The sequence below is a fragment of the Aythya ferina genome (genome assembly GCF_964211825.1).
Source record: "Aythya ferina genome assembly, chromosome: 13".
Classification (NCBI taxonomy): domain Eukaryota; kingdom Metazoa; phylum Chordata; class Aves; order Anseriformes; family Anatidae; genus Aythya; species Aythya ferina.
In genome coordinates this window covers 14,845,777-14,863,893 of record NC_140311.1, presented here as the reverse complement: position 1 = coordinate 14,863,893, position 18,117 = coordinate 14,845,777, and the positions used below count along the sequence as shown (strand labels likewise).

Here is an 18,117-nt window from a genome sequence, read left to right as displayed (position 1 = left end):
GCAGGGATATCAGCTGGAGGAAGGCACTTTATACTGCCCCTCACACACATAGGAGGTTGAAAGCCACCTGCTACAACCACCTGGAAAGGAGTTAACTGCCTCTGGTTTTCATTGAGGAAACACCTGAAAGCTGAGAACAAAAACAAAATGTTTGAAGTGGCTCTTCAAAAAAAAATCTTTTTTGATGCAGAACACCTACCTTTTCATGTGACAAAAGAGATGGGAAAGAACTAGAGGAAGAAAGACGACAGCACCCACTGCTCTCCTGGCTGTTTCTGCAGAGCAGGTGCAGTCTTCTCCCCGGAGGCCACACACCCTGAAGGGTTTATCACCCTTCCCCAAGTTGGAGTTATCCCTGTCCCAGCAACCCCAACCCGTGAGGTACCTCTGAGACATAGCAGCGTTTTATGGATTAAAATCAGGTAGCCGAAAGAAACAAAGCCACAGAGATTACTGCAAGCGCTTTCATTGGAAACAGGGGAGGAATTTCCATCGACAAATCACTTGCCTGTCTTTTATTTCATTTATTTATTTATTTATTTATTTTATTACAGAACTTTGTGATTAATCTGGATAATTCCCCTTGGCAATAAACATAAAGGCAGTAAATTACACGTCGTTAACTAGCCACAGCGCACTGTTCTGTGTCGGTGGGATGCAGCCCACCCTGCGCAGCAGGCGCAGCGCCAAGCCACAGGATGGGGGCTTGTGGAGGAAGGGGGGTGCTCAGTGGTGCGATGTGCCCTAACACCCACTGCAGGCAGACGCCTGGATCAGAAGCCTGTACGCAGGATTTCTGGGAGCCCTGCAAAGCAGAGCATTGCCTCATCGATGCTGAAGCAGCCCTAAGCAGCTCTGGGGCTGCAACAGCTAACCTGGAACCGACCCATGCAGCGTGCGTGTGCAGGCAGGCCCGCTGGAGAGGGCAGCTTGGGAAAAGAGTGGGAAGGAAGAAAAGAGCCCACAGACTGGTATGTGTGCCCAAAGGCCCCTTCCCACCCAACCTGACCTCACTGCCTGAATCCATTCCCTGGCACTCGGTCTTTGCTGAGTTTCACCCCATTATTCCTGCTGGTACCATGTCATATGGCATTAAACCTCCTGCCTTGTCTTAGAGCTGCACTTGAGGTCCTAGGAAGAAGCTCCCTGCCACCTTTCACCCTTCACTGGCTGAGCAATACTAATGCCAATTTCTCCACGAGGTTGCACCAGCCCCAGCCCAGGTGTCCTCCAGGTGCAGGGGACATCTCCCTCCTGCTCCATCCGCACGTCCCGTGACGCACCAGCCGGCTGCCTGGGAAGTTCGATGCATTTGCACTCAACCTTGGACTGAATCACCAACACACGGAGAGCTTTGCATGCGTCTCATTTAGCAGATGCTTCTTCTCCTGTCTGCCAGCATTGGTTTTCTGCCAAAAGACAGACTCTTGTTCGTCTGGGAGGAATAACTGATCTGAAGGCAGCATAAGAGGGAGCAGCTCTTGCTCCGCCATCCACGGGCCTGGCTCTTTTTTATTTTCTTGTGGAGATCCTGCTGCCAGAGCAGGGTTAGCTCCTTCACCTGATTTCATGGATTGGCCTGCATCGCTCTGGATGCGGGGGGGTGAGAGGTGATGTCCCACATCCTCCTCCAGGTCTGACACCCTGGAGGATGACCCCCCAGTTCCGCATGGTGCTTGCGGGCAGCAGGGCCTGGCGGAGGCAGCTGGGTGTCCCATGGGGGAGGCATGCCCAGCAGGCACCTCGGGGAGGCACATGGCACAGAGAGATGGGGTGAAAATAGCAGTGGGGTGAAAAAGATGGACTGAAATCACAGTTCTCGGGACTTTGTGGTGAGGCATCAGTGCTTCAGCAGCCGTGTCCAGCGCCCTCCTGCCCTGGCTGGGCCTTGCACCTCCCCACAGCCCTGCTCTTTGCCAGCAGCTTTCTCCCAGCCACACACCGCCGCAAAGCCTGGAGGTTCCCAGCACTGGAGGGGAAGCAATCTGATCCGAGTCACATTTTGAAACAGTTTTTATTTCCCCAGAGAGGCTGCAGCGGTAGTTTTGAAGGGAGAACAGTTAATGCTCGATTTAGCTCCACAAGACCTCGTTTGCCACCACTTATCCAACAAGGGGGAAGCAAGCAAAGAGAAATCCTTGCACATGGACTTTGAGCTCTGTTGAATTCCTGGGGGCACCAAGCAAAGGCCTCCTTCTGCAGTAGTGCTTGGGCAGTGGAGACACAAACCAGTGGTCCATCAGGCAGACACAGTGACATCCTGCTCCAGGCCTCTCCAAAGATGGGCTCAGGTGCTTCAGTCTTCCAGCAAGACCATGGCTAATTGGCACCCTCCCTTGAGCCTTCTTCTGTGGTTGCTTTCTGCAGGGAACTTGGAGAGCTGTACCCAGCTCGAGCGTTACTGTGCATGTCTCTGTGCTGATCTGATCTGATGGGGAATGGCCTTTTTTTTCTAACCCCAAACCTTTAAATATGTTTCTGTGCTATGTTGTGGTCTGCGCTTGCTGCCTGCCCCTTCTCCCACCTCTCCTAATACATGTGCTCCCGAAACTGGTTTGGGGACAGGCCTTTTCTATGATCGAGGAGTCAAACATTTACTGTGGGAGGATTTTCTGCCTCAGAACCTCGCCTCCTGAATCTCAGGTGTTCGGGTGACGTTTATGCCTGTTGTGTTTTGTTTGCTGGTTTGGGCATCTTCGCACACCATCTGTCCTCTTGCTGAGACCACAGGAAGATAAACGCCCATATGACAAGCACTCCCTTAGTGCCATCTTCCTGTTGCTGGGTGAAGGCTCTCTGCTAACAAGTTTCATGTGCTGTGGTCTTGACGCAAGCCACAGGCTCTGCAGTGCCTGCTGGTTCAGCTGTCAGTCCTGTCCTCAGTTATCACTATGGTTCACTCTCCTAATCCCTTTCCTCGTGCTGCTTCTGGTGCTTTCATACACCTGCATTTCCATTTCCATTTCATAATGCTCTTAATGGCTCTGTTACAAATCTCTTCTGAACTTCCTTTCCTCTCCCAAGCTTAATTTTTCTCCTAACTACGTGTATATTTTCATTTAAAGTTAGAGAAGTGTATTATTGCAGTGGGAGTTTGTACTATCCAATTTCCCTTTCCAAAGGGCCTATGTCCAACGTACTATTACTCTAACATGCAACATGCATTTTTTTTTATTTAAGCAAACAAGGATAAATGTTTGCTGGTAAACATTTCAGGGAAGCGTGCCAATTTACATATCCTCCTATTCCTTACAGAAATGTAAAACATCAGCATGCTGCCAACCACAAAGATTGTGATGTTTTTCCTCTCATACATAAAAATGTCTTACTAATTAATCATCCTCTCTCAGTAGCCAAAAATGTGGCGACTCTGCCATATGCTAATGCACGCCAGGACTTCATGCATTCTGAAATATTTAGTACTGATCAGACATAGAGAATATCATTCCCTCTCTACATAAGCAAGTATTCACCACTGCCTCAAAATGACAGCCATCCTCTATGGCTTGTCGTCAGCTTCTCTGTCCACCTATTCAGATTGTACATTGCCCTTGGCAGGGCACTTACCAAACTCACTGCCCTCATCTTGCCTGGGATATCTGAATGCCTGAATTTAGTATGAATTAGCAACAAACCTGGTTGCTAATAGCAGAAAATCTCAGGTGAACTGCCGTGAGTGACAGAAATGTGTGTCACGAAAACGGTGGGTGTACCTGATGATTGCTGCTGCTTCCAAATTTCCATGGTGCGCAGGGTTGGTAGGGGACAGATTAGAAACAACCTTCTAGGGGAAAAGAAGATAGGTGAGACTTGCCAGCATTGTTTTGTTTGGTTAGTTTGTTGTTTGTTTTAGCACCACAGAAGCAAATTTGGTGTGTCCAGAATACATCACAGATTCCCGCTGACCTCACCAAATGGCTTATGTCTCCTCATCCCTGGGAGAACAGGGACTCTGTGCAGCAGGAACCAACCCCAGCGGAAGGTCAGCAACCCATAAGCAGAGAATATTAAAATTCACAGTGACATCTCAGATGTTCATGGGGAAGGAGGCCAGACACCTGGAGGAGGAGACAGAGAGAAGAGGCTTAGCTCTTCTTGTGCACTGCCTGTCAGATACTGCCCAGTCAGAGCACTCCACTACCATATGGAGGAATCAAAACCAACAGTGACACATCTCCTGCATGAAGCCTGTGGAGATCTCAATCCCAAATGGCCAGTGACCCCTTAGGAATGGAAACTGTGGAATGTCTTAAACACCTGGGTGGTCTGGTGGACACCAGAGAGATGAGGGCTGATAGAGGAGGGAGAGCATCAGCAGAAATCCAGCATGGCACTTTCTTGCTCTGAGGCTGCCACGATCCTCGCCCACAGTGCGCTCGACTCCACGTAGCTGCGCCTGTCTCCAGTTGCAGCTCCCACTTGTTGCTCACACAGGAACATGCCTAGAGATCGCATCCCACTCTAGCAACCTGATGTAAATCATGCAGGAACCCGTAATTGTGAATATGACATTTAATAAGCAGTGCAGATTGTACGTACCACCTGAGGTTTGGAGCCTGGCTGGTGCTATTTGTGAATAAATGCCTTAAAGTGCTTTCTTCTTAATTACATTCATAAAGAACAGAGGTATATCAGTCACTGGCCTTCCATTACAGCTATAAAGAGCATCGCAATCAAATCATTAATACACATAAAAATGGCAAGTAATTAATTTTAATGTTAGTATAAATACTATCATGTGACTTTATTACCAGCCCGACCTTCAAGAGGGGACATCAATAGTATTAATTCAATAATGTCTTCCAAATCAGTTATTACCAGTAGGTAGGAGATGTTTTTCAAGAGCTAAACACTGAGACCATTAGGGTCTGTGTGCACCTCTGAGAGCTGTCCATCCCCTGGGCCGTCCCTTCCGAAAGGCAAAATTGGCCCAATTTGGTTAATTGCATGGATACCGGGGAAAAAACAAAACACCAAAAAACACAGAGCCCTTTCAGAGAATTAGAAGAGCAATAGAGCAAGAAGAAATCCGTTGTGCACACCAATTAATTCTGCAGGCAAGGTGTTTGGACACTCACGGAGGAGAAGAGGAGACTCTCCACACCAGGCACGAAGAAATGGGTAATTACTTCCCCTGCACTGGGGATGAACACGCTAATGAGGGAAAGGACAAAGGGCCTTTTATTTGCTTTTTGGCTTTGTGTTAAGGATGGTGAGTGCTTTCTCTGTGCCTTCTGCTGCTTGCTGAAACAAACAGGGTTCCGTGTGTCCTGTCTGGAGCTGGTGAAGGATGTGCAATGCCCCACGAGTGGGCAGGGGTGAAGAGCACACCAAGGTGGCAGCTCACCTAGCAGGGAGCACCTCATCACAGCCCAAAAGAGCCAGCAGAAGAGCTCTTCTGCCAGCATCCCAGCCTACACGGCAGATACTACCAGAAATGCTGGGCCGGCTGGTGGGATGTCCTGTGGTCATATCACAGCTCCAGTCCTCACCGGTGGATGGGACATCTCTGGGCTGAGGTGCTCCCCAGCCTCCCAGCTTACAAGACCACGTACCTGCTAATCAAGGACAGCTCAGGTGAAAACCACTCTGCTGCCATGGCTAACGCATGTGGGGACACAATGGCCTGCAGGAGAGGAAACCCAGCCGCTTCTAGTGCATCACCATCCAGTCGGGGCTTCTACCTGATCACTTAAGTGGAAGGGAGAATCAATTAAATAATTATGAGCCTACTCATGTGTACATGAGCCGCGGGATGTGGATGCTCTCTGTCTGTTGCTGCAGCTCCAGATGTACGTGCACACATGCCTCCTGTTTGTGTTCAGCTCTTTAATGAGTGTTGCACTCACTCAGTCCAAAGCTAATACAAATAAATGACAAAAAATGAGCATCAATTTGTGAATTGGAATAAGAGGCAATGAGTATAAAATAAAAGCAGTTCTTAGGCAGGAAAACGGAAAATCATACTTGTGAGGCCCTGAGCTTGCATAAATCATTTTGTGACTGAATGAACTGTCATGAAAGCTGACAGAAGCTCAATCCAGAAGCAGTTATCCCATGCTCAGTTATCAATTGCAATGCTAATTTTGAAAGCAAAACCAGCTAATGCTAACTGGGGACCAAGAATTAAACCGTCAAGAGTTAAACCATCGAATGCATTTTCTGGTTGTTTTCAATGGGTATTTTCAGTTTGAAATGGCCAGTTCTGGGCTACAACGGGCATAAAACTGCTGTGAGAAAAAAAGAAGAAATCACAAACACCAGCTTTCATCTCAGGTGAGCCCACCTATGAAAGGAAATGGAAGGCACACTTTATGGGAGGTGAGTTCTTATCTTCACCACCAGTGACTAAATTAAACTGGCACACTGGTGTGAACACTGAATCCATGGAGAAGGAGCTGCTGGCAAGAGAAGGGAAGCTGTAGGAAAAGGATGACTTGAGAAGCTTCTTTCCCCTCTTCGCTGATGGCCCCACCATCAGGAGCAGACCTGCAGCTGGAGTCCAAGCTGGTCTCGTTTGCGCTTCTCAGGAGGGGGATGACTAACGGGGTCAGGGAAGGTCATCCAAATGCTATTTTTAAATGTTTTGTGGCTTCTGACATTCAGCAAGCTGAGCTGTGTTGGTGTCTCACTGCAGAGACACCAGCTCCCTGTGCTGCCTGCCTCCCGGCTGGAACTGTAAGCAGGATGAGATGCCAAAAAGAGTGTGAGACCACTGATTTATTGATTTCATGACAAAAGGAATCACAGCTCCATCCATTCCCTGCCATTGCCTTCTTTCCTTGGTAGCCTCTGCTGCTCCATTCCTGCGGGGGCTGCTGCCAACAGCCCTGGGTGCAGCGTGAGCATCTTCTGCTGGTCCGCTCCCCACTGCAGAGAAGGCTTCAGGGTGGGCTCTGACACCCCTCCTGAGAAGCTACGTGGAAGTGCCTGAGCAGCACAACTCGCTCCTTCCCTGCAGGACTGTCACTGCAGACACTGCCCATGCCATGTTGCTCCAGCCCCAGCCACACACTAGACCCCATTGAATGGTCTCATAGCTCCCCTCTCCATGATTTCTCCGACTCCAGCACATGTTTTCTGGGTAATTCATTCCGCATTACATGTACAAGCCTTCTTTTTATGACTCTGAGGGCTAGATACACTTTGGAAGGGCTGACTCCACTGCAAAAATGTGCCACCAGGAGGTAAAGCCGGCAGTGCTTACCATCCACGTCACTGCTACAGTGATGCACAGACTGAAAATAAATAAATAAATAAATAAACGAACAAATTCTTGCCCAAGGACCTGCTGATTTCTGGCAATAAAAAAATGGACATGAGTAGAGTGGGAAGGAGCCAGGACACTGTGTGCCTTACATGCCCAGGAGGGCGGCAAGAGGCTGCAAGTGCCAGCAGCCTTCTGGGGTCAGAGCTTTTGTATCCACAACAGGAGGAAGGGGCCCTGAGCACTGAGGGGTTCGAGGTGGCTTTGCCTGGATGCTTTCTATATAACGAGCTCCTCAGAAAGAGCTTTGAACGTCGAAAGTGAAGTTTTATCCCAAAAGAAACTGGAACACGTTCCTTTTGAAAGCACAGGAGCCTCAGAAGCAGCTGAGTGCGTCAGAACAGAAATGAAAGGGGATCATAAATAACCTGCCCCTGCCCTGCGCCTTCCCAGCAGCTCCTTTCCTCTCGATCTGCTTTCAGCCCCAGCTCTTCAAAGCCCCCCGTGCCTGGTGGCCCCAGGGGAGGTGTGAGGAGAGGAGCTGCATTTCTCCGGGCCGTGACAAGGACAAAAGCAACAAGCTGGTGTCCCACAGAAGGGGAGCTCTCCAGAAGGGGCTGGTGGGCACTGCTGGAGATGCCAGCCACTGCGTGATGGGCACCGTCTGTGACAGCACACCGGGGAATAACCCAGGGAAAGCAAAAGTCCTCTTTCCAGGCCAGAGTGGCTGCTGGGTTTCTGGGAAAGGGGTTGTGTGATCTGAGAGAAACTCTGGGGAAATGCTTGCCCAGGTTTTGCTCTCCAATGCTGGTCTGACAAGCTACCTCACAGCTCTTGTCTGCAGGCAGGCAAGTGTTTGCAGAGAACTACAAGGAGTGTGCTCAGCTGGTTTAATCATGTTTGTTCTTTGAACCTGGCAGAAGCCTACTGAGGACAGAGGCATCCAGTGACTTCAGGTGCATCTGTGTTACTACATCTCATTCTCCCTCCCCTTCCATCTGCAGCCCTATCAGCATCACCAACAAGAGATCAAACATTTCAGGACCAAACCCAAGTACAGGCAAGGCACAGAGCAGCAAAACCCGCACATTTTCGTGACAGCGAGGCACCAGGTTTGGCTCTCCATGTCCCAGGACCTCAGCCCTGGGTCCCAGGTGGAAACAAACAGGCTTTGTGGCCTGGCCGTGCCGCACCCATGGCCCGGGCTTTCATCACTTGTTTCAAATGAGCACGTGGAAAAAAGCTTCTCTCCCTGGCCTTGGTCCTCACATGTGCCAGGGAGCTGTGTGAGTGCTGGCGTGTTCCCCAAGAGCAGCAAGACGTGAATGCGCCACACTGCCAGCTCGTCTCAATTCACCAGTGCTCCTTTTTCCTGGGCTTGTGAGCCTCAAGTCTCTCCTACCTCAAGTCATTCCCTAAAGGCAAATTTGCCGATGAGTATTGACCACAAGGCTACTGCCAGCAGCTGGGGAGAAGCAACCCCTGACACTGGAGGCAGGTAGTGCTCTCCTGCCTTGCCTTCCCTTAGCTATGGCTCGTCATTTACTAGGGAACAGTGCATGCTCCAACAAAGGAGATTTTATCCTGAAGTACTCACTCTCTCCTATTTATCAGACTTCAAAAATCATCAGCAATAGCAGCAAGACATATGTCACTGACTCAGAGAGTGGAGGACCTCCAGGGACAGAGATGTTGGGCGGTGCAAATGGACAGAGAGACCTTGTGGTTACAACATTGGGCAGAGAATGGCAACCCTCTTCCAAGAAGGATCGTCGGTGTTTCTGTTCTGATCTGAAAGAGAGAAAAAGTACCCTGAGGAGAGAAAAAGCAGGAGGCACTAGAGGCTGTCACAGAGCCTTGGGTCTGAGGGGATATCCAGGGACTCCTCACATCTCTTCAGTCTGGGGAGCAGGGAAGTGCTCCTCGAAGATGGTTTCCTCCAGTCTGGAGGTGAAGCTGCTTCCAGGAACATTTCCATTGCAGTTTGCTGTCTGGGAAGCTGAGCCCTGCCTTGTGGGAATTTTTCTGGCTGGACTTTGGGCTTCAAGTGATCTCCACGCACAAGATGCCAGCTGACTCTGCTCATGGCACAGCCCAGAGGAGACATTGAGTGGGAATGGCCTTTCTGCCTTTCTGACTCTGAACATCAGGGGTAGTTATTAACAAATCACTAGGGATGTAGTTCCTGGAGCGTTGCAGGTGACACTGGAGATGCTTGGCAGGACAGGCAGGACCAGGACTGGTACCCCCTGCCCACCTCTCCATGCTGGAGCCATCGCCCACTCTTTTCCTCCAGCCCTGGAGACTTTCTGCCCACAGTATGCACCCCAGAAAGCATGAGAGGAGGGGTAAGGCAACCAGGCTTGGGCAGGTGTCCCTATCCTTGCACCTGCCCCTAGCAAAGAACAAAACCCATTGCCTTCCCTTGCTGGTAGCATCCCTCTTGCAAAGTCCTGTTGTGAAGGTCTCCTGCCCCAGAGCTGATAAAAGGCTTCACCTAATGCCTGTTAGGTCGCTGATACAGATCTTGCGTTGGATCTTTGGGCTGGATCATTGGGCTGCTGGCTTCTCCAGCAGCTTCCCATCACCTGAGACATGAATTAATGCTTCTCAGAGAGATCTTTGGCAAAACGTGAAGGACTGAGGCCAGGTTTCCCCAGCTTTGTGCTGCCCACAGCCTTCTTTGTGTCTCCACTTCTGAATCCACATGGTCATAGGTAGGTGCCTGTGCATCCTGCGAGCAGGAGAGGAGCCAGGCCAGAGGCAGGAGGGAGGCAGGGTTTGGGCGAGTGCTGCAGCAGGAGTTAAGGCAGGCAGGCTCGAGTGAGCCAAGGGGGACTAAAGTGCAAAACAAGCAAGAGCACTTGGCCGTCAGCTGCAAGCGATGAGAAATATTTTCCTTTTCCTCTTTGGGCCAAATCTCCAGCAGTGATGCTCAGCAATTCTAGAGCAATTGCACAGTGACACCCAGAGGACAGGCCCCAAAAGCTGTAACCATCTCACCCAGTGCAGCTGCCCAGCCAAAAGTGATGGGACCCAGCAGGGCTGTGCAGAGCCACCGAGGAATGAAATCCACAGCAAATGCTCCTCTGCCGCAGCCTGCCTTGGTGCTGGACACATCTCACACCAGGAGGATAAATAATTCATTTCCGTTCTAGAAACGTGTATTTCAATATCGAAAAGTAACACTATTTATTGCCGGGAGAGGCAGTCCCCCCCTGGGCCCTATAAATATTTATGCAAAGCCAGGAAGAAAATATGCTGGTAATTTAATATGTCTTTAAAATAAATGTTGCATATAAAGTAGCCCGTATCTAATTAAACATATTGCTGCATTGTATATGGCTGCTGCTCAGCCATTTACAGTTGCACCAATACATTAAAAGTTTAGATTAGAAGAGGGCTAAAGCCACTGAATATAAATATAAAGCCAAACTTCAGCAGAGAGGGACCTTGCTCTAAACCCCTCACTGATGATAAAATGATGTTTTCCCATTGCTGTCTGAGTCCATCTAGGGAAGATGGGGCAAAGAGGTGATGGAGACGGATCCTGCTTGGTTTGGGAAGATCACAGCCTCGTGTTGACCGCTCAAAGCAGGGTCTCGAGGCGCAGGGCTTGCTGTCCCCTGATGGACGTGTCCTCAGCTCCATCCTCCAGGTACCGTCCAGGACAGTGACATCTAGCGGTGCGTCTTTTCATGCTGTCCATGGAGCTATTTTCATGCAGTATTTTCCTTATTTGCTCACAAATTCAAAGGACGCTGGGGGAACGAAAGCATCCTCATTCATGCACCAGAACCACAGGGGAGAAACCCACATCGCTGCTGGTGCCTTGAGTCCCTCTACAATGGGAAGTTCAGCAAAGCTCACAGTTTTGAAAATTAGGAACTGACCATGCTTAAACCTCTGAAAATCAGGGAAATACTAAGAAAATGTATATCTGAAGGCAACTTCACTGCCCTCTGCCTGAAAGAGGCAAGTTCTGCATGCAAACACTGCATTAGGAACATGCCTAAGTAAAGCAGAGCTTGAACGAGCTATGAGAAATTGGTCATACGTAGAAATTTGAGGCATCCTGCGTCTCCTTAACTCCCCTGAGATATGCCTGGCCCCAGGGCTGCAGATGTACCTCTGGAGGCTGGGGATACCCTGCTCAGCAGGGGTCGGGACAGGCACGACAGCAGCAGTGCACAGCATCCCGGTGGCCTGCCCACAGGGGGTAGGACAGGTCCCTGTGGCAAGGACAGGCGAGAGGATGGGGCTGGGCATCACCTCCACGTAAGGGCGAGCAAGGACATCCTCCACCAGCAGCTGGCCTGAGCTCTGCTCTGCTGCTCCCCGTGCCATGGTGTGTGCTGGACCCTCGGGTGGTCTGGGCACACAGGATCACGGCTCGCAGCAGCTGGGGTTGTGGCTGTAGGTGTCTCAAGCTGTGTTTCTGTGTTTGCTGTTGAGTGCTGCATGGCCTGAAGTCTGCCCAGTGGGACTCCAGCTGGCCCAGGAGTTGAAGGAAAGCCACCTGCAGGTTGCTGGCCACAATTCAGCAGCTTTGGCTCAAAGTCAAAGCCCCCTCTGAGGGAAAGAATGAAATGTAAGGTATGTATTAATGAATACCAAATCGGTTATTCCAGCCAGTGAGGTGTACCCATGAAGAAGCTCATTTTCAAGCCCATCCAGAACTGCGGAATAATCAGCAAATTCGATCAGCAGATTATCAAAACACCCATCTTCCTGAAGGAGACACTGGTTGAACTGCCACCGGCAGTCCTGATGTGTTGCTGGCCTTCTGCAGTGGCGCCAAGTAACTCATCAGTAACGAGAGGTTTGGCACCTCAGTTTCTCACCCGTGCATTCCTCCCAGGGGAAAAAAATGACAGTGAGAATGGTCAATCACTGGCACAGCCTCCCCAGGAGTGTGCTGGAGCCCCCATCGCTGGAGACTTTCAAGATGCAACCGTACAGGGTGCCTCCTGTTGAGGCTCCCTTTCCCCACAACAGGTTGGACCTTACGACCTTGTGAGGTCTCTCCCAGCCCGGGCTGTTCTGTGATTCTGTGCGTCTGTGACCATAGGGATGATCTGTGCATCGTCCCACATTTCTTCCGCAGAGTTCCCCACCCCGCCACCCGCTACAGCACAGCTCCTCGCCTCTATGGGAAAGCTCAGCTGCTGCCGAAACTCTGACGCAGATGAAGGAAACACAAAACCCCCGAGCAGAGCAGATTGAATGCCTCCCGTTGCAGGGCTCCCACGTCTCCTTGGCCTCTCGTGTCTTGCTCAGACGTTTCCCATGGGAAGCCTTGCTGGCGTGGAGTCAAACGCCGGGTGCCCCGATGCAAGAGCTCTCCACTCTCCTTGTTTTCTGCATGATCCCACTTCTTCTTCAGAAAATGCAAGCCAACAACAGCTCTCATTGATTTGGCTCTAGCTCGTGGCCCAGGTCCCAGAGTTTTCTGCTCATGAGTAAAACAGCTAAAGCACAAGCAGCCGTATGTGACCTTACCAGCACATGTTAGCGACAGAACAGCTTGTCTGATGTGCTGCTAGGGAAAAGATTTGGAAACTAGAAAGATGGTTAAGGGGCCTGGGAGGCAGGAGCAGGAAGAGGGGCTTTCACCTGTGAGATGGATCCAAAGTGCAGGGGGTGTGCTTTGGGTAGGGCTCAGCACCGGACTTGGGTGGCAGCTGGCTGCTGGAGGAGACTCCAGAGCCCTGTGTTGGGTCCCTGCCCTCCCAGTTTGGCACTTATTTGGGGAACAGGGCACTGAGTGCGTGTGCAGACACCGACCTCCACCCTCGCCTCTCCACACACTCCAGGAGAGGAGCCAGACAGCAAAGGCAGGAGGAGAGCGTGCTTCCCGAGCACCCGGCAGCACATTGTTATGTGGGTAAGTTCTAACCAACATTTATTTAAGTAGCTGAGAGACACTTAGCAAATGACACGGGCAGTAATGACAATGTTCTCCGTGCGTTTAAGATGTGCAGGGAACGCAGCCACGGCTGGCAGGACCAGGAGAGCAAATTAGGAAGCGGGAGACATTTATTATCGTAATGGGAAGTGACAGTGATGGATCACCTGGCGTGACACTCCTCTCGCCACTGCATGCTAATGGAAGGGACGGAGCTGCTGAGGCAGCCTGTGGTGTGATGAGCCCTGCCAAACCCTGGGGGAGATGGGGAGGGCTGCAACGCACGTGGCCCTGCCTCTCTGCTTGGCTTTGCTTCAAGTTGTCGGCGTGTTTGGCTCCCTCATGTCAAGAGGCTGTCCTGCAGGTGAGGGCACATCCTCGTGATGCTGTGCTCCCCGCAAGGGTGGGTCGGATCCTGGCTCTGAAAGACCCGGTGGGCTCCTCCATGAGGAACGCAGCCCTGTGACAAATGGGCACCCTCATCCCTTCACAGCCCATGTTTGTGGACTAAAATCTCAGGGCATTTGGAGCAGGAGCTTTCGCACACACTCTTCCCAAAGCCTGCTCCAGGAAAGTGCCAGCAGTGCTAGGGCAAACAAGAGCAGAAGTCGGAAGGGGGACGTGGGGCTAAGCTGCAGAAGCAGGCTGCAGGTGGGCGCTGGCTGCTCGGTGAAAAGCTGAGTGCTGGGAACAGGGTGAAGGTCGGTGCCAGCAGCTGTTCCATGGTTTGCCTTCAGCTTACTTAGGCGGTTAGGAAAACAGAAGCAAAGTTATTTTAAAGCGTGGGTTGGCTTTTGAGTCAGAGCTCAGGAAAAGATAAAAAAAAAAAAAAAAAAAAAAAGGTTGAGAGTAAATTACCATGATATTTGTTAGGTTTGTGGCTGGGCGAACGTTGAGGTTGAGACTGTGGGATTGTGATATACAGAAGAGCTCCTGTGTCACCCATGGAGAAACATCCCAAGTGTGACAGGCAGTGCCATTCCACAAGAGGCAAAGGCACCAGAAAACACCAAAGGCAGAACACACTCCATGATGTGACCCCTTCCCAGCTGTTTTCTTCTTTAATAGCACCTGGTGTAGATGCTAAAGCCTCCACCAGGTGCTAGTTATAATTTAATCAAATTCTGTCTCTAAATACCCCTGTGACAGCCCTTGTTCTGGTCTTTGGGTTGTGGGAGCCCTGAGCTGGGCTCATCAACATGCTGTTCCTGATCACAGGGATAGATCTGCCCAGGTTCTCCCAGTCCTTGAGGCTGTGTATCCCCTCCGTGCTGCTGCCCTGCCACTGCCAGCCCATCTTTTAAACTGGTAGAGATCTTCAAAATCTGTTGGCACAAGTAAATCTCCTTTCAATCGTGGCAGTACGTTATCTTGAGGATGAAATAGAGCAAGCGAGAACATTGCAGCTGAAAATGCCACGACTGCCAGCGTGCCTGGAGCCTCCTGTTACAGCAAAAGAAAAGGGTAAGTGATTCCGAGCGTGCAGCAAGATACATCCACGCTGGCTCTGCCCAAGTGACCCATGTGCTGGGACTCATTTAAAAATCACAGGTATTCACGCAGCTTCAAAGTATCATTTCTGAACAGATGCAAATACCTGCGGTGCGTCTATTAGAAGAGCTGTGCTCCTTTGCCCTGCAGATTGAATTTTGCCTGTGGGTTTCATCAGATAATTATTATTTTGTGCTAGTTTATTTAAGCACTTACTCATCATTGCCAGCACACTGAATAATGAGCTCTGTGTCCCCGAAGATTAAACAGCAGCATTCTGCAAAATAGAGGGAAAGAAATATAGTCGAGCTCTGCAAAGTTTTTAATTAGTAGCTTGATACTAAGAAAGATTGCACGAGTGGTGGGACACTGCCCAGGCACAACTACGTTTTGTACAGGATGACTTTCACTCTTACGGGCAGCCCTCTGCCCCCTTGTTAAGACAGGTGAGAGAAATTCCCCGTACCACTGCTGGAGCCACACAAACGTTCCCTTCCTGCTGGGAACAGGACAAGAGGACCCTTAGGAAACGTTACTGAGGACCTGCAAGTCTTCCCTGTCAGCTGCCCTCTGTAGGGAGGCTGCAATATTGTTTGTTGGGGTTTTCAAGGTTTTGCTGCCCTAGCAGACAGCAGTTCCTCAGATGCTGCTGGCAGCTACCACCAGAGGGGCTGGAGGAACAGCGGTTCCACCACCCCGATGTCCTCTGTGAGGGCTCTGCTGATGCTCCAGGCCAAGAGTTTCGAACATCACTGCTGGAGTTTTGGGGCACAGACCGGGGCGCTCTTGTCCCTTTGCACAGGGGCTGGTGGTATGCAGTGATGCTGAGCCCCTTCCTGCCCAGAGCCCGAGGGTCCCATGGGGCCCAGCCCTGTCCTCCAGCACTGGGAAACTTCACACGTGAGCACAGCAGAAGCGTCTCCTCCATGGGAGGAATCCCCCGTGAGATCCCACCGCAGACCCTTTTGCAGCCTGACATTGCTGGTGTCCTGCATCCACCAGGGTTCATGGGGTGGTTCAGCTGCACACCAGGATGGTTTCAGCATCAAAGGAGATCTGGAGCTGCCCGTACTAAATCCACGCTACCTCTTCACCCCTGCTCCAACCACAGAATGGCTCCTCTGTGAGACCTGGGGCCAGGAGCCAGCCCAGCAGCTCCGGTGTGGGCTCTCTGGGCCGATGGGGATGTGATGGTGTCCTCCCAGGCTTTGGAAATATGAAAAGATCAACACAGATGGAAAAAAGGGCAAATATGGGTCCCTAGAGGGCTGCACCGGGAGGAAGCCTGGCCAAAGTGCAGAAGGGAACACATAAGTTCCCCCGAGGTGGGGTGTGTGGGCGCGAGGCACAGGGCTCAACGCGCCGGCTGTCAGGAGCTGAACAATTACAACGATTATTGTTAGCATATTACCACCCCCTTTGATCATGAAAACCACTTGAGAGCCCCACGCTGACCCCATGAGGTGTGGTAACATGATGGAAGGAGGGGGAGACATTTTGCTGATCTGCTTCCACGACCACGCAGCCCCTGCTCTGCCTGGCATTGAGTCGGGTACCTGGACCCGAGCCGCCTCCAGGGGACTGAGGGAGCGCAGGCCAGTAAGCTTTGCATTTGTTCCTGGAAAATGTTTTTAAGCTGTGATTAAAAATAGACCAACAGAGCACAGATGGGATGACACGGACTCCAGGAAGGGAAATTCGTCAGTCTCTCCAAAACGTCCCCGGTGGTGTCCCTACTTCTAACGGGAGGTACGGCTCGTTCGGACCAGCCAGAATACCTGTGAGGTGCAGCACAAACGGGCAGGAGAAGAATGACATTATGGGGAAAAAAATAAAATAAAATAAAGTCAGAGACAGAAAACCAAGGGGACTTAATTTCCAATTTTTCATGAGCGGGTCTCATCGCTGCATATGTTAATGTTTTCAACAGTGATCTGGAAAGAAGGAGCTGGAAAACAGAGCCCAGTTTGTCGATGACACATGGGGGAGTTAATTGAATCCAGAAAAGCCTGTAAGCATCTCAGAGAAACCTAATCAAGCCAGGGAACTGGGTGAAGCCTCTGTAGCTGCGTAGCTACTTCTACAAACAAATACTGTAGCACACCAGAGAGAAAAGTTTCAGCTAATGCAAAGCCCGGCTTCACAGCACCAGACAGTCTCTGGGATAATTTAAAAAGAGCTACTACAAGGATTAGGACCAAGTATCCTGTGTGTGGGCTACTCTGCATCCTAATTTGTTAGGGAATGGCATCAAGTGGTTGTAGAAGACGTGCTCGGAGGCACTGCTCTGCCAATTAGCGCTAGGGAGCAGGAGCAGAGAGGCAAAGCTTGGCAGAGAGCACCCTCCAGTGGGCACTGGGAGCCCACTGGGAGCCCCGCAGGGTGCCGAGAGCGGCTGGGATCCCCTGCTCGTGTGCCCAGGCTCTGGGTGAGAAGGCACGAGGCTGCTGGCCCTCGCTGCGTGTGCTCCTCATGGTTCCCATCCAGGCGAGGGCAGGGCCGGGCTCCCCAAATTATCCAGCTGGCCGCCAGCTGCAGAGCCTGCTGCAATAAAAAAAACGGGGCTGGGTGGTTGTGCAGCCACTCGCAGGAGCGGGAGCAGAGGAAACCCCAACCCTGCAGGGGCTGGCAGCGTCCCCGTGGCATCACATCCACGGGGCGAGGGTGGGCTTTCCCGCGGGGCGAGCCGTCTGGGGCAGGGAGCGCATCCCCGGCAGCATCTGGTTGCAATCAGTGTTTGCAGAACTGGCTAGGCTCCTTCCCGGCCAGTAGCCAAGTGAGATGTTTCCCACAGGAGGCCGAGCCCGTTGCTCCTTGTGCCGGCGTTCTGCACGTCCGCTGCAGCTGGCTGTGGCCCCAGCAGCTCCCACGCAGAGGGGTCCGTGCCCCACAGACCCCAAGCCGCTGCCCCACGGCTCAGCAGCAAGCGGCTGGGCTCTGGGGTTTGCAGAATGCAGGCTGTGAAAAACAGAGCAAATAACCCAGCGTGGCTGAGAGCCCCCAGGGACCGGCTCAAGCACCGTGAGCATGGACCAAAGCAGGATGGGAGCCACCGCACGACTCGCCCCATGCTGCTTCCCCGTGGGATTTGTCCTGTGGGGGTTGTCCAGCAGCTCCAAAGCGTGCCTGTGGCTGCTCCTGCCCCGGCCAGCCCCACTCTGTGCGTCACGATCAGCCTAATAACGTGGTGACCCCGTTTATTCAGCTCGCTTCGTTTCTGCTTTTAGTTTAGTCCTTTTAGTTTTCTCACTAAAAATTTAATGGAAGACTTGAGGAAAAGACGCACAATTAAAAAAACAAATGTTTAAACGGCTAAGCAGCCAGATTTTGTTATTTTGCGAAGGGTCTTGCACAGTGGGATGTTTTTATGAATCCCCCCGGCTCCTGGAGTCCCTTGACTACCCACAGATTGCTGCTTGTGCTCAGTGCCCTCTGCTCACATTTAGGGGGGGTTCCCAGCTCTGTACCCACTTACCAGTGCAGACAGTAGCTGTCATTATGGAGAACAGCT

At 51.4% G+C, this 18,117-nt stretch overlaps 1 protein-coding gene across 1 annotated transcript in view; it reads left to right on the top strand.

Moving 5' to 3' along the window:
- Positions 1 to 18,117, top strand: part of PIN4 (peptidylprolyl cis/trans isomerase, NIMA-interacting 4) — a 76,076-nt gene that overhangs the window by 33,541 nt on the left and 24,418 nt on the right. The window lies entirely within an intron of this gene.